We start from the raw sequence: 14,812 nt of genomic DNA, 5'->3' as shown, positions 1-14,812 counted from the left end.
ATGCTCCCCTTTTTGAATGTTGCGGTACCATCTAAAGACAGAAAACCTATGAGTAACCAGGACCTGGTCCACAGAAGGCATCTAAACAGAGAGTCATACAAATATCTAGTTGATTCTTCGAAGTAAATAAAATGATCTGTAGATTACAACATCAGAAGCGGTCACAGAGACTCCAGCTTGTCTTCCTCCATAACACTGGCCTTAGAATTTCCTCAAAATAATAGCTATTACAACAAAAGCGTAATTTTTATGAAAATCTCAACTCCTTTTTCAAAAACTGCCAGCCAAGGAGAATTCACCACAACCCCTGACAAGTTGTTCCAGTGTTTAACTACCATCACTTAGAGAAAAATCACTTTATTCCCCATCTAGACCGGTCCATGTACACCTTTTAGCCAGTTGCACTCATGTCTGCTAATCCAAAGGGCCTTTTACTCCTCATGTTATTACTCATAGAGAGGGGTTAGATTGCTTCTTAACCTTTTCCATTGTAAGCTAAATAGAGACTAAGCTTTTAGTTTTTCACTGATGCAGGACTTTTTGCAATCCTTTAAGCATTCTCATGGCTCTTCTCTACATTTCTTACATCATTTTCATTATCCTCCTTGAATTGTCAATTGGAGATAATCAGCCCATAACTGCAGCAGGAATGCTGAATGAAGGGGCTATGCAAGCTTTCTGCTCCTACTAGGTTCTCCTTTTTATTTATCCATTACAGGCTGAGAGAGTTGGGGTTGTTCAGCCTGGAGGAGAGAAGGCTCCGGGGAGGCCTTGTAGCAGCCTTCCAGTACCTGAAGGGGGCCTACAAGAAAGCTGGAGAGGGACTTTTTACAAGGGCGCATAGTGACAGGACAAGGGGTAATGGCTACAAACTGGAAGAGGGTAGATTTAGATTGGATATAAGGAAGAAATCTTTCACTCTGAGGGTGGTGAGGCCCTGGCACAGGTTGCCCAGAGAAGCTGTGGCTGCCCCGTCCCTGGAAGCATTCAAGGCCAGGTTGGATGGGGCTTTGAGCAACCTGGTCCAGTGGAAGGTGCCCCTGCCCATGGCAGGGGGGCTGGAACCAGATGATCTTTAATGTCCTTTCCAACCCAAACTATTCTACGATTCTATGATTCTATGATTTCCACCTGGTGATGCTTTTTGACAGAGGGAAGTTAGAAATACGGAGCTTTGTGTTTCTGTCTGAAAGATGTCCCTCTTCCATGTATACCGAAAGCTCTCAATGTGCCTGAGCCACTGCTACTTAATGCTGCATGCTTTGCTCATAAAATGAGGCAGGGAGTCACAGGCTTTTGCAAATGGAAGCCACCAACGCAGAAAGACCCATTACTGGCATGTTTTAAAGAAACAGCTGTTTTAGGGACTGACGATTCATCTTTTTCTTTTCCTGTTAAAAAGCCTGATGACAAATATGTATTAGGCACCTAAGGATCTGATGGAGCTTTGATATGGTCTCACACCAAGCAATGCATTGCAATAATATGAAAGGTCGAGCTTGAAAGCGGACAGTGAAGAACAAATGCTGGAGCTGGCCTCAGTTCACCCCACCACGCAGCGGGGCAGCTGGCCAGGCGTGCCAGATAGGAACATCCAGCGCGCCTGCCGTGTAGGGAGCTTGCCACTAGATGCTCGTGGGGTCGGCTGGGGTTGCCTTTCAGCCCCAGCTGGGCGTATGTCTCTCAAGGTTATAAGTCAAACATAGATTCCTAAAGATGCATCTCATATGCACAAGCTTACAGGCCAGTAATGCTAATGAAAAGTCAACAGCTGTTAACAGATAAACCTCCCACATTTCAAAACAAGGATAACAAAGCCATACTGTACACTGCCGTGTTCTGGTAATTAGCCTTGGAGATGGGCTGTACTATTATCCTAGAGCAGCCTATATACCCGTCCGTTTCAAATTGTGCTGATGCTTTGCAAATTCAGGGCTTTTGGAAACATTCTTGAAGCTGGAGCAGAGCCTGTGGTTTGAAAGGAGGCAGTGGGAAACTAAACAAAAGATGGAATAAAGTAGATTTTTGGTTCAGTTGGCAGTTTATTTTTGTTTGTTGGTTGATTCACCCTTTTTTTTGGAGCCCTTTTGCCTTAGTTACTTTTTTATACCTCTTACAATGTGGCATCTTCACAAACACAAGAGAAATTATTAAGGATAACACAACAAAATTATGTGGCAGTTTAGACATCAGACAAGGCATAGAAATTAAGAACTACTGAAATTACTCATTTTGTAGCACATATACACATGCATCAGTAAGGGATGTAAGTAAGTGTGTGTGTGGTTTTAAACAAGTTTCAGAATCTTACTTTTAACTTTCCTTCTATCATCTTCTGTAGAATCATGATTGTTTTAGCAATATTTGGGAAATGTTAACTTGTGTTATTTGGGAAGAAGCCACAAAAATAATCTGAGGCATCTAGAGCACAAATAGAAAGTCCAGTACTCCTCCACGGTTAAACTCGGCTGAGGTGACGGTCTAAGAAAAAGAGTTTAAAAACCCTATGGAGATATAATAGGACATCTAATCCCTGCAGTAAAAGTGACTAACACTCAGTTTGGGGAATGAGGCTGAAATTAAAATCAAGAGGATAGGTTCAGTCTCCTAAGAGGATAGTACTCGGGAGTTGAAATTAATTCAAATAAACTGATCAGGTGGGAATTAATTAAAATGAGAAAGAGATATAGATCATACTTATGAAGGGTTATGGCTGTGTAAGCAATTTAGAAGTTTCTATTTCTTTTTCTAATAGGGAGGGAATGGGTGAAACTGGCAAGAGAATTGCTAGAATGAAGCCATTTGGAAAGGGAGAGAGTTACAAAAATCATTCTTCAGCCTTTATCACAGCAATTGGCAAAAAGTCTGAGAAAGTGTCATTGTAAATAATGTGAAAGCTCCGGAGTAGATTGTTTTTCTCGTGGACTTATGGATTTTAGAATTTCCTTTCACCCTTTCAGTTCTTGGTCATCCCATAAGCATTTTGGTTTCTGGTTTCCCTATGATGACATTATCACCACGTCCGAGAACGAGATTTTAATAAGGAGTTTCCTCTTGAATTTTGCCAAGATGGTCTCTGAAGAAATATTAAAAAACGGACAGTGTAGGTGTCTGACTGCAGTGAATGAAAGAAATTGTGATATGAGAGAGGCACACGCAGACAGAGGAAGCATGTGGAGCAACCACCCTCCTTCTGTATGTCCGATTTGTCATTCTGAGGCTAGATGTCTTTTAAGAAATATGTTTATTAAGAATAAATCTTGTTCTCCCTTTCCACATTCACAGCAAAACCAACGTGTTTACATTCTGTTGCTTGCATATGTGTGCTGAATGTGCCTGAATGAGCATTACTGAACTAGTGCATAACCTTTGGGACCTCTTGCTGTAAAGACAGACAGGCCTTTAACATCTGTATTGTAAAGACAGCCTGAGTGTGAGTTTAGGACAAGTTTCAGGAGGTGAGTTCTGCCTGCACAGAGCAGAAGCAGGCTCTGCAAAGGCGAGGGTGGGGAAAACCCAAAGCAGCTACTGCTGCTGCTGCAGAAATCTTGAGGTGATCTGTGTGCATTGGATTCAGTCCATTGTGGAAGGGCCCCCAGTTCATCCCAGTCTGTGGAGGGGGGCTCCTTGGACTCTCTTGCCATGTGGAAATCTTTCTGGACTTACCGTTGAGGACTCTGCACTGGACTTTTTTAAAAACGTCCCTATTAAACAAGAATGCAGACAGTGGGAGTAAGGATGAGGAGACTCGGAACAAAAGTCCTGAAACACCTTCAACATGTTTATTTTTTATTTGTTCCAGTTCAAATCGCAGAAAGGCTGTTGTCTTTTTTTTTTTTTTTTTAGAATTGATTGTTGTTTTTTTAAGAATTAGTGAACTTCTGCAGAAAACTACCTGTATGCATAAAACCCATTAGCACTGCTAACGTAGGTGCCTTATTGGCAGCCTCAGTGAGAGGGTCTAATGGCAGAGCTGCAGTCTCAGTCTGACCATGGTTCTTCTTCAGATGTTGTCTGTGCTGCTTGTGTTGTACCCACCTGGTGAACAGCATTCTTCAATACTTTCAAACAAACCTTTGCCAAAAGCACTATATTTAACTCTAAAAATTACATGGAATTAAATACAACCAAATTCCAGCACTGTACATAATACGCGCTCTCACAGTTATAACCCAAACCATTCCAGATGTATATAAAGTTTGATTTTAAGTGGCTGTAACTTCAAGAAAGTTGTTATGGTTTGGTTTGTTATGTTATTTTAGAAAACAAATGCAAAATATTTATTTAACTTTAAGCAGCTCTGAAACTTGCCTGCTGTAACCTGTAATCCTCTGATATATTTAGAGAAATGTTTTTAGACCAGACACCATGAATGCAACAGGTTCTACGTAGCCTTCTGTGGTTTCTTAGCATAAAAATAATCTAGGCCTAAACAAACAGTAAGAAAAAAACAAAACAAAACCAAACCACAGAACAGAACTATTTCTACAACTTGAAGAATTGTGTCATGACATTAAAAAAAGTTCATGCTTTCATTTTTATTTGTCACATGGAACTTTTCTTAGCAAGGATCATCTAACACTACTAGAACTAATGTGCCATCTTGCCTGTATGATATTAAAATATCCCTGAGTAGCTAAGTACAGCTGCTTCTCACAGAGATTCACAAAAAACCTCAAGTGGATCCTTTATCCAGCTTACATTTTAAAAAGGCTGGACTTGCTCCCTTGAATAACAAGAAGAATATCTAGCAAAATAGGACAAAAATTTATGAAAACACTCTTACTGCCTACAATGCCAAAAATCTGGAGATGCCATCAATAACTCTGTCATCACTGACATGAATCAACAATTCAGAATATTAAAAGGTACATTTTATACATTTCTGATCATCAGTCTTCTATGCCCTGTTATGTATTTTTCCTTTCTTGAAGTTTTTTGTTCTTTTCCCCCCCTGCTTCACAGCTCTCAGAAATGATCCAGTCATCATAACATGAACCTTTTTTTTTTTTCTTTTCCTAAAACCTGCATTTCTACTACAAGTCTCCTGGATCCCTGTATCTGTATAATTAGCTGGAAGTCTCATTTTTCGTTTAGGAAAACAAAATAATGTTTCTGCTCATTATGGTTGTCAAAGACATCTTAAGAATGTAAAACTCAAAGGCTGTGAGTCCAAGAAGAATATTAAAAAAAATTCCAAAGTTCAAGAATTCTCATGTTTTCAAGCCAACCTTTGTATGTTAGGCACCTTTTACTCATGTTTTGAATGTTCGTATTTAGTGGTACTGCACTCAGCAAAATTAAAGGTTATCAGAGGAGCCGCTCTATGAGTAAATGTGAAAAAAATGGAATGCAGAAACATATAGCTAGGCCTATATCAACCCTGGGACAGGGAAAGGAGTTTCTTTTTTCCCCTGTAGATTTCTGTTTGGGAATCTCCATCCTCCAGAAAAAGTAAGTGTAGAAACAGAAGGCAGTCTATGCAGAAAAAATTGCTTTGTAATCTAATATAACTATTTATCTTTGGTGAATTTAAAAGCTACCAAAGATGTGGATCATTACATACTAATACAAAAGGAAATCCAATAATATATACTCCAAAAAGGGAGTGGAAAGTTTTCCTTTGAAAATAGAAAGTATTAACAACTTTATCAAATATGTAGACCTGAGAAATTGTTTTATTACTGTCTCATCACAGCCTATCTGCATGGCATAATATACATCTGTAAATAACCTCACTTACACTGCTGTTGTATATTGCCTATTTATGCTGAAATCTCCCTAGAATAGCCACATCATTTTTCTGCTTCATTGTCTAAACCATGCATGATTTCGTCTTTCAGGAACATTCTCAGGAAACACACATTTTCAGTGTAAAATGGGCTCAACGTACCTCTTCCATGCATGGAAGAGAAATGTAATTACAGACTTCAGGTCTATCATATGAAATACAGTGAAACATTTTAATTTCAATTCAAATATATTGGAATGCAATTGTAAATCAGATATAAATGCAAATTAAAGGTATATAAGAAATCGTAGGTAGGATGATCATACAGTGGCATGTTCCAATTTTACATGATCACATGTTCATGGTATAGTTAGCAGAGGCCTGGAGCGTGGTAGCTGATAAAGCTGCCAGTACTGCAGTACAGTGTCATGCATCCCAAAGAACTGTATGTAAGGTACTTCACAAGCTACTAAGATGCAAAAACCTAATGAAATATACTTGCCCCTGGCAAAACAGAAGGCAGTCAGCGGCCATGAAGCACAGGCACAACAGTTCATGTTGTGCACCGTGTCAAAAGACTTTCATTTTGATTTCCCTGGCACAATTATTTTTCATCATAATTAACTCCACTGGCTATTTAAAAGTTTACCCTGATTTACTCTGGCACAGAACCAGATTCAACACAGATTTGACTGAACAATTACTCCCTTAGTTACCCCTCTGGATTACGACAGTGTAAAACACCAGCCGAATATGGATCAATACTATACTCAAGTCCATTCTGACGCCCAGCCTGGCGACACGATGTATTGATTGAGCAGAAAACATTGACAAAATAAAGCAATTCAGTAGTTTAAATCTTGGAATAAAATTTCCAGTGTCTCCCCTGTCATCACTCTCAAACAACTCACTTGTGCCTCTTTTCTGTGGAATAGGCTCAGATTCTCCAAAGTGTTTAGGTGCTAAAGTCATCGTGAGAAAATACGGTCGGGGCTCTGGGCCCTGAAGCTCTTTCCTGAACTCTTCCTAGCCATAACTAAGCATCTACACATAAAATATTAGAAACCCAAATAAAACACTTCCACAAGTCATATTTTGATTAGGCCTAACTGAAAATGTACCACTGTAAGTTTGATCTGCGGAACCGAAGTCCAGCTCTTGTCAGGTCAACGTTTGGTTTACAAATTATTTTTTCAACAAAATGTTCACATCAAGTTCTTAGAATGGTTTTAGGCAGTAGAACAGGAATTCCAGTGTACTCTGGAATACTGGTGAGGCATGTAAATGCCAGTAGTAATGCTCTTCCACTTACGCAATAAATTAAACTTAAATTCAAAAGAATATACAAATAGATCATAAGTTTGTTTATTATGAAATTACTTGTTGACAAATCATGTCATCTTTTACCTTTTTTTTTTCCTCAGCTGATCATGGAATTCACATCCTTTGTGTTTGAAGTGGCACACAAAATTGTCCCAAAGCTTTTAACACTGTTTATAAGACAAGGGAAAAAAACCCAACCAAGATACTTGATATGACACTGTTATTCTGTGCTTGTTTTTAATACTTGTGCATCTTCCAAGAAACAAGGAAAATAATTACTCACAATTTGGAGAGGGTTATGGCAAAATCCACCCTCAGTATCTCTTACGATTTGACCACATACTTTGAGTTCTACCAGCATTACCTGCCTTTGGCTGGGCTGGAGCAGGCTAGCTCCATGACAGACCCTGCAGTCCTGCGTCTGCCACCAAGCTCCTTTTGGTCACTGCCTGCCACTGGCACCTGGGTTTCCTCCGCAGGTCGTCCGGGTGCGACAGGCTGGGAAGAGGGTGTGAGTCTGAGCGTTGTATCGAGTCAGTGCACCGTTTGCCCTTGCAGACCTGGTGGCTGGGGAACACCCTGGTTCCAATAGGAGAGAGGGAGATTTTAGTCCATTTATACAAAGGATGACATTTTTAGGACAAAGTCACATCAAATTAGGAAGGAGAGGGATGCAGACATACTAAGAGTCAAGGACTGAATGAATTACCAAAAAGCAATTAAGAAAGGATGACAATTATTATCTGCTATTACTGAGAGATTATAATGGCCTAAAGAGAGCGATTAAAAAAAAAAGGGTTCACAGACATCTTTCTTTGGTGTGGTGGTGATTTTGCTGCATAGATCTTACTGACTCTAGTAAGAGTTAGGCAGCTCTGGGGTATGGAGCTCTTTGAAGCAGTATTTTACAGTCTCTCTTGAAATACATGTAGAAACATATACTATGGAAATTTTGCTCTTGTTGTATAATTTTAGTGTTAAAATTTAGCAGTCACCTTTCTCCCAAATGCAACGTGACTGACTGCTCTTTGATGCCTACAGACCATCAGACAGATCAATGTACTCAGATGCTTTGCGTGAAGAATTCCGTGGCCACAGATACTTCTGTAGTTACTGCCCTGCTGTAAAACGAGATTGTGCACATCTGTCTGACACGTGAACCACACACAATCTTCTTTGACTTTTCTAGGCCCTGATGAAAAGAGAGGCACATACCGCCACAGTTGCCATATCTAAAGGATTAATGAGGTTGTTTAGTAAGTGTTACGCAAGTTATGATTCATCTGGAAAAGTAGCATAGAAGTATCACCTTATTTTGCAAGGAACAGGGTAGGGCAGGAGCCTGGCTTGCATTTACAAATATTATCTTTATCCTGTTGGAAATTTTCTTTCCGTTGGAAATATATTGATGTGATAAAGAAAAAAAGGGAAAACTGACCTCATTAACAGTTGCAGCGTGGTTGCCTTCATTATGAAAAGGAGGTGACTAAGGGAGGTATGACACAGGTCTCTCAAACGATAAATGGTTCAGAGAAAGCAGGTAGTCAGTGATTACTCACTTTCTTACAGTACAAGGCTGCTTCTACACTCACACCATCAAGTGTGATTTCAAAACAAACAAAAGGAGGCAATGCAGAATGAATTGGTGCAGCTTGTTAATTCATGACATTGCAAAGACAAAGAACTAAGAGTGCCAAAGAAAGGACTAGGCATTCCTATGGGAGACAGGTCAGCCAGTGGCTATTAAAAGTTTTTTCAGGTGCAGTTTTCAGCTTGGGAGGTTCTTAAATGACTGGTTAGGAAGGTGGTTGATTATTTAAAAGAATGGATTGTTTCATAACTGTTCTTCTTGTATTTCTTCCCTAGGTAAGTGCTAATAGCCACTGGCAAAGAGTGGATAGTGGAGCTGGAGGGATTTGCAGCCGAATGTAGCTGCCTTTATGTTCCTTTTTCCTGAACTTTGTGGTTTTCCATAACATAAGCTATGCATAAAACTGAGAAATTATTAATTTTCAAGGCATTTTCTTGGCTTTTACCATCTAATGGGGTTCTCATTTAGACCAGCACATAGGTTCTCATTTTGCCAGTGCACTGGCATTTGTGATGAGGTAGAGGGACTGTCCTGTCAAAGTCACTCTTACCTTGAGCACCTGTTCGATGCTTGCAGTTCTAGAGTAAGTCTTCTCATAGAGTGAGAGCTGTGTTTAGTAGCAGGAAACACTGACTCAGGTTAAAAAAGCCCACCTGAAGTGGGCTTAAATACCAAACTTTCTGCAGACACCATGATTTTTAAATTTGTGCTGGAAACTGGAAGTCATTTTGTCATCGCTTCTAATCCAGGAAGGACTTCAGGATTCCTTCCTTTGATGGTGAACTGCTAGCGATGGATAGATTTTCTAGTGCTGTAACTACATTGCTAGAGTGGATGGAATATTTTTCCTCACTTCTAAGGACAGCTCCATTTGCAGCTTAAAGAATTCCTTCAAATTGAACTGAATTACTTGGTAGTTAATAATAGCTTGGCAGTAGGTAGTAGTAGGTAGTAGTTTTTAGAATAAGCAATGGTAGAAAAACTAAAGAGAAACTTGTTTTCACCTATAGGCCTTCTGCTCCCTGCTCCTTAATTTAGGTACAGAAAATTAAATGTTAGCTGACCATTAAAATGCATACAAGCTAAATATCGGGTGCAGGCTGGACAGAAGGTATGTTAAGTACTTACTTCCTGGAAGGTCGATTTTTAGTAAGTATGCATGCTTGAATATGAAAGTTAATTCCTCAGCATCATACACTGTAATGCATGGCTCACCTTCCTCAAAGCTCCAAAAGCAGCTCTGGGTAGCTTTATTAGGTGCATGTTCCCCAGCTTCAAGGTTTAACGTGAACCCAGCAAATGATAAATCTATGTAGTTACACCAATTTTGCATGGCCATTAAGCATTAAATGGGTAAAGGTGACTATAACTCATTTGCTGCCCAATTTATATACCTTGTATACAAAGTCTTTTACTGCATTTCTGTCACCACTGTATTTCTCCAAGCTTATGCTTATATTTCACCAATTTCAACAACATGCCAATAGAACAGAGCAGAGTGGAATTCTATTTGATATTGTGCCTGAGAGTCTGAAGACACACTATATTAGAAAGCCATGGAAGAAAATCAATGCTGTGATCGGTAACTATACACTATAGATTAATTAAGGCCAGAGGCAAGGGATTAAGCCCAGCACAATCCTTTTTGCAGTCTGATTACAAACACAGTTGTAAGCAAACTTCTCTAAGAGTGCTCAAAGTTGAAGGTCATGTTGTATGGCATTGGCAAGGCTTTTTTCCCCCCAGAATTTCAGAGAGGACTCAAATTTCTCTCAGTCTCTGTAAGTAACAAGGTACTGGTGACACTGTGGCCATGTGAGTGAAATCTTCAATGTTCCCTGCGCTGCTGGGATGTGGAATGGCATGTCATTTGTTTGGTCATTTTCTCCAGATTGGCAATTACATTTTAGATTTTTGTTCCCCTAGATTTATATCATGATAAATCAGTGTTATCAATGCACAGATTCCTTATGAGGGAACCTTTGCCTGCTGGAGTAAGTTCTACACTATTACTTGTCTGTATGACTTTATGACTTCCTATGATAATTAGAAGAATAGTGCTAATTAAGTAGTACCAAAAGTGACAGAGGGATTGATTTGGTTCTGCCTTGGACTGTAATCAACATAATCTCTCCTTCTGCACCCTACATGGAATGTCCTACTCTCATCTTGTTGCTCCGATGTGGCAAAACTACTTGCAGCATTGTAGCCCAGTGATCAGTAATATTTTTAGTTAACATAGCAAACTGTCGAGGTTAGAAGCTTTTTTTTTTTTTTCTTTAAATTAAAACCAAAAAGGAGTTGAAGACTTTTCCCAGCTTCAGTCCCTTTGAAGCAATGCTCAGTTGACAGAGTGGCCAGAGTCACTAGAGCAAGCAAAAGCACATATGGTGAGAACATGAAAATTCTGATAAAGCAAGTAAAATCCCAGTTGCAAACACATGGCAAACCCTTCATTATTGACCCGATCATCTTCATTTCATGGAAAACACCAACTGCTACAAATCTAGTTAATGATTATTATGGCAAATTAAAGTGCGTAAAGTCATTTATTGTTATAATCCCAACACAATTAGGAGTAATTCCTCTTTGGTGCTCTGTATATATAACATATTCAATATCTCACTGAAAATGATGTGTCTCAAAGCAAATGCAGTTCCTTAATGCTTGAAATGCAGCTTTCCAGAACTGTGTTCTCTGCCGAAGGTTTTCCGTAATCATGGAACCAAGATCTCTGATTTGAAGAACTTTCTTTGTCGGCACCTCCCTGTGCAACTTTAGTGCATTGCTCATTCTCCATATGAAGTAGAAGCACTTCTGTCTTTACACATCCCACATCCCTATTTTGTAGGTCCAAAATATCTCCCCATTTACAGAGCTTCTGTAACGATTACTCTTTGTACAGTGTTTTCCAGGTCAAACCGTTCTTTATAAATAATTAATTAGCTCTGTTTTGGTTAAACAATTATTCATGACCTAGTCTCAGTTTCCTCTGATTTGTTTCGCTATTTGTAATGCTTACCCAGGTAGTCCCACTAAAAAACTATGGCTTGTTTGGGAATCACTCACCTTCGCCATGCTTTTTTATTTGTTATCTAGCTAGTCACCTAAATCTCACGGGATTATTTTTATTTTCTGATTAGGTAGTTGGCACTTTTTATGCAAGTGTTTCACAAATGAGCTCTGCTGTGAAAGATGGGGATATAATTACGCTACTGTAACTATGGGGAGGCTAATAGTCACAAGCATTTAATTAGCATCCAGAAGTAGCTTGAATGCTTCAAAATAAGTAATTATTGCATGTCTTACTCCAAACAAAATACATTCTTTTGTTAAAAATGCATTAGCAAATGGAGAATCAGATTTGTGCTTTTGGGGGGAGGTTAGGGTTGTCAGTCAGACCTGTGACAGACACTGGTATCACAACGTTACTGTGTTGCCCAGTGATGTCTGAGGACAACACAGAGAGTACTGAACAAATTGTACCTGCAGCACAGAAGGTGCCAGAAACCACTTGCAGCATAACTGAGTGCATAAACCCAGAAATTCTTGAATATATGGGAAAGGAGCTGCATAAATAAAATGTTATTTCCTCAGAGAGAAAGTGGAATACATCAAACAGACTTTGAGTGAGAAAGAAACAATCATGCTCTGGAATCTCTCAGGAAAAGAAAGGGAATTTAGCTTCCCAAGATTGTTCCAGTATATGGTGTTAAACTTTTATTACGGTACATTGTTTTACCCAGCTCTCTTCACAAGTGAAGCAGCTCCCTAGCTTCTTAGGATCCAGTCTGACTGATCTAGAAATACCCGTCTCTCGCGCTCTGTCTTTTTTTAAATTACACAACGCGCTTGGCGGTAGTCATCTTCATTTACAATAGCTCGCTGGAGATCAAGCACCATTAACATCCCTCTGTAGTTTGATTCCTGGAGCTTGTGTCTGTCAGTTTGGTTATATTGACTTTGCTCTCAGTTTCGCAGTTTTTTTGGGCTGTGGCTCCAGGAGCCTCTCCACCTCTCCGCCCCTTTGCCTTTCCAGTCTCCAGCCACTAAGGAGCCTCTGGACTTCAGAATTAACTTTGCCGTGCCCCATTAAACACAGTTATTTTATCAGTCTTGTAATTTTTTTACTGAGTCTGTTTGCAGCTGATGTACAAGGATCTCTTCAGATACTTGCTGATTACATCCTGGTAGCTTTTGTTGGTTTGTTTAAGTCTTGATTGTAAAGTCCTCATGTTGGGCCATGCAGATGGTTCAGGGCAGCTCAGGGCTGCGTCAGGACAGCAGGCTGCAGAGCCTGTGTCCAGCTCGGATGGGGTGGCCTTTGCAGCCAGGGAGCAGGGCTTTCTCCTGGGTCTGTCCCCAGCCACAGTAACCAGCGCGTATGTGCACCTGGGTGTCTCTGTGTGAGGCTTAAAGGGCACGTGCTGTTCCTAATAGAGTGAACACGGATTTTGCAACATGAGGGACTTGTCAGAGGTGTGAGGATGAGCCCCAATTTGCATGTTCATCCACATAGATGTGCATGCATTTTCTACTTGCATGTACAATAATGGATACAGTAAAATTAAAACTATTTAATGGCTTCCTTTGGAAGGTACCATCTGCTTCAATGTAATATTTAACATTCAGGACTCTATTTATAAACAGGAAGAGGTGTAGACTTCAAAGCTGGATTTGCTCATTCCAGCACTATGGCCACCTCACAAGCTATATATATATTTAACATGATACAGATCTACAGACCAAGCCCTGTATGTTTAAGTGAAGGAACAGAATGTGAAAGTGAAGGCTTATACGCCCTCCTCCCCAAGCTTAAACTAGAAGCAATCAGTGGGCGATAATTCTTCTTATCATTCTACTTTCATTAAATAATCACCAGCATGTGAAAATATATTAGAGAAATAGAAATTGCATAACTGCTTTGCTATGATACAGATGTATTTATAAATAGCTACTGCGAAGGAATACCTATTATATTGATCTAACAGTTTAGCTTCAGTCTTGCCACTAAAAATTGTTCTTTACTGGTCAAAAGATAAAATTGGTTGTCCATGACATGTTTGCACACATGCTATTTGGATTTGATCCAGTTTCTGCCTGAACCAAGTAGCTGAACCCAGGCATATGAAAGAGTGAAGGAACAGTCCGGAGAGGTTTGTGGCTATCTGTCTGAGCTAAGCCATGAAGCAAAGCAAGCCAGGGTTTGTCTGTTTTCTACATGAAGGCAAAAGAGGAAACCACTTAAGGCCAATACTTATCAGTTGAGTAGTTTTGGTTTTGTATTATGTCTTTGTATTCAAATGATAAATTGTTCTGTGAAGCAAGGACCTTTAAAGGACACAATCGTGGTGTTTGCTTCCTACTTTAGGAAACAGCCTGCCAGGTTACAAAATAGTTTACAGTTAAAGGCAAGTTAACATAGCCACTGAAATAGTTAGCAAATTTTAAAATTTTTTTTAGTAATAATGATGATTTCTCAGAATCTACTTTTGTTTTTTTCTACACTGGCTTCAAATTGGGAAACATAGCTATGAATTCGTGTTTCAAATATGATCCAAAGAAAAATGAGTAACTTGTGAGACAGGTTTACAAATAAAAAGTTGAATCTTTCATAACCGTGCTCTCATGGTTGCCAGGAGTATCATCTGCCAGCAGTATTGATTTCAACCATCTTTAGTCAGACAGAACTCCTGGATCCATTTGAAAAGTTTAAGCTGTCTTTATTATAAGTTCAAATGCGTTGCAGATGTGAAAAAAACCCACCTTTTTGATGGACCCACAAATAAACTTGAAATGAAATCTAAGTGCAAACAAATGGAGTACTTTTTGTGATAGAGAATACAAAAGCACAACTACCTGAATTGTAAATGGATTTATTTTCAGAACTTATATTTGACGTTCTGGGCTGTCAATGACAAGTCGTTCTGACATTTCACATTGAAAAGCTACATTCACTTCCTGCCATGGTTGGCTTACACTGCCATCGATGTGTACTGCATTTTCCCTCAGGAGGCAAGGTACAGTGCAGACTTTCTGCTCCAAACCTCCCTCTCATTAGACCCATGAATTTGGGCCTTCATGTGGATTTGGGACAGGAAATGACATAGAACTTCTGTGTTAAAATACTATATTTTGATGGGTGTTTCATCAAAACCATTACATGG

The sequence above is a fragment of the Nipponia nippon genome, unplaced genomic scaffold, assembly GCF_047370975.1.
Source record: "Nipponia nippon isolate SJK-2023a ecotype South Korea unplaced genomic scaffold, ASM4737097v1 scaffold_6, whole genome shotgun sequence".
Taxonomy (NCBI): domain Eukaryota; kingdom Metazoa; phylum Chordata; class Aves; order Pelecaniformes; family Threskiornithidae; genus Nipponia; species Nipponia nippon.
The sequence above is the reverse complement of the archived record's forward strand: the minus strand, read 5'-3'. Positions refer to the sequence as shown.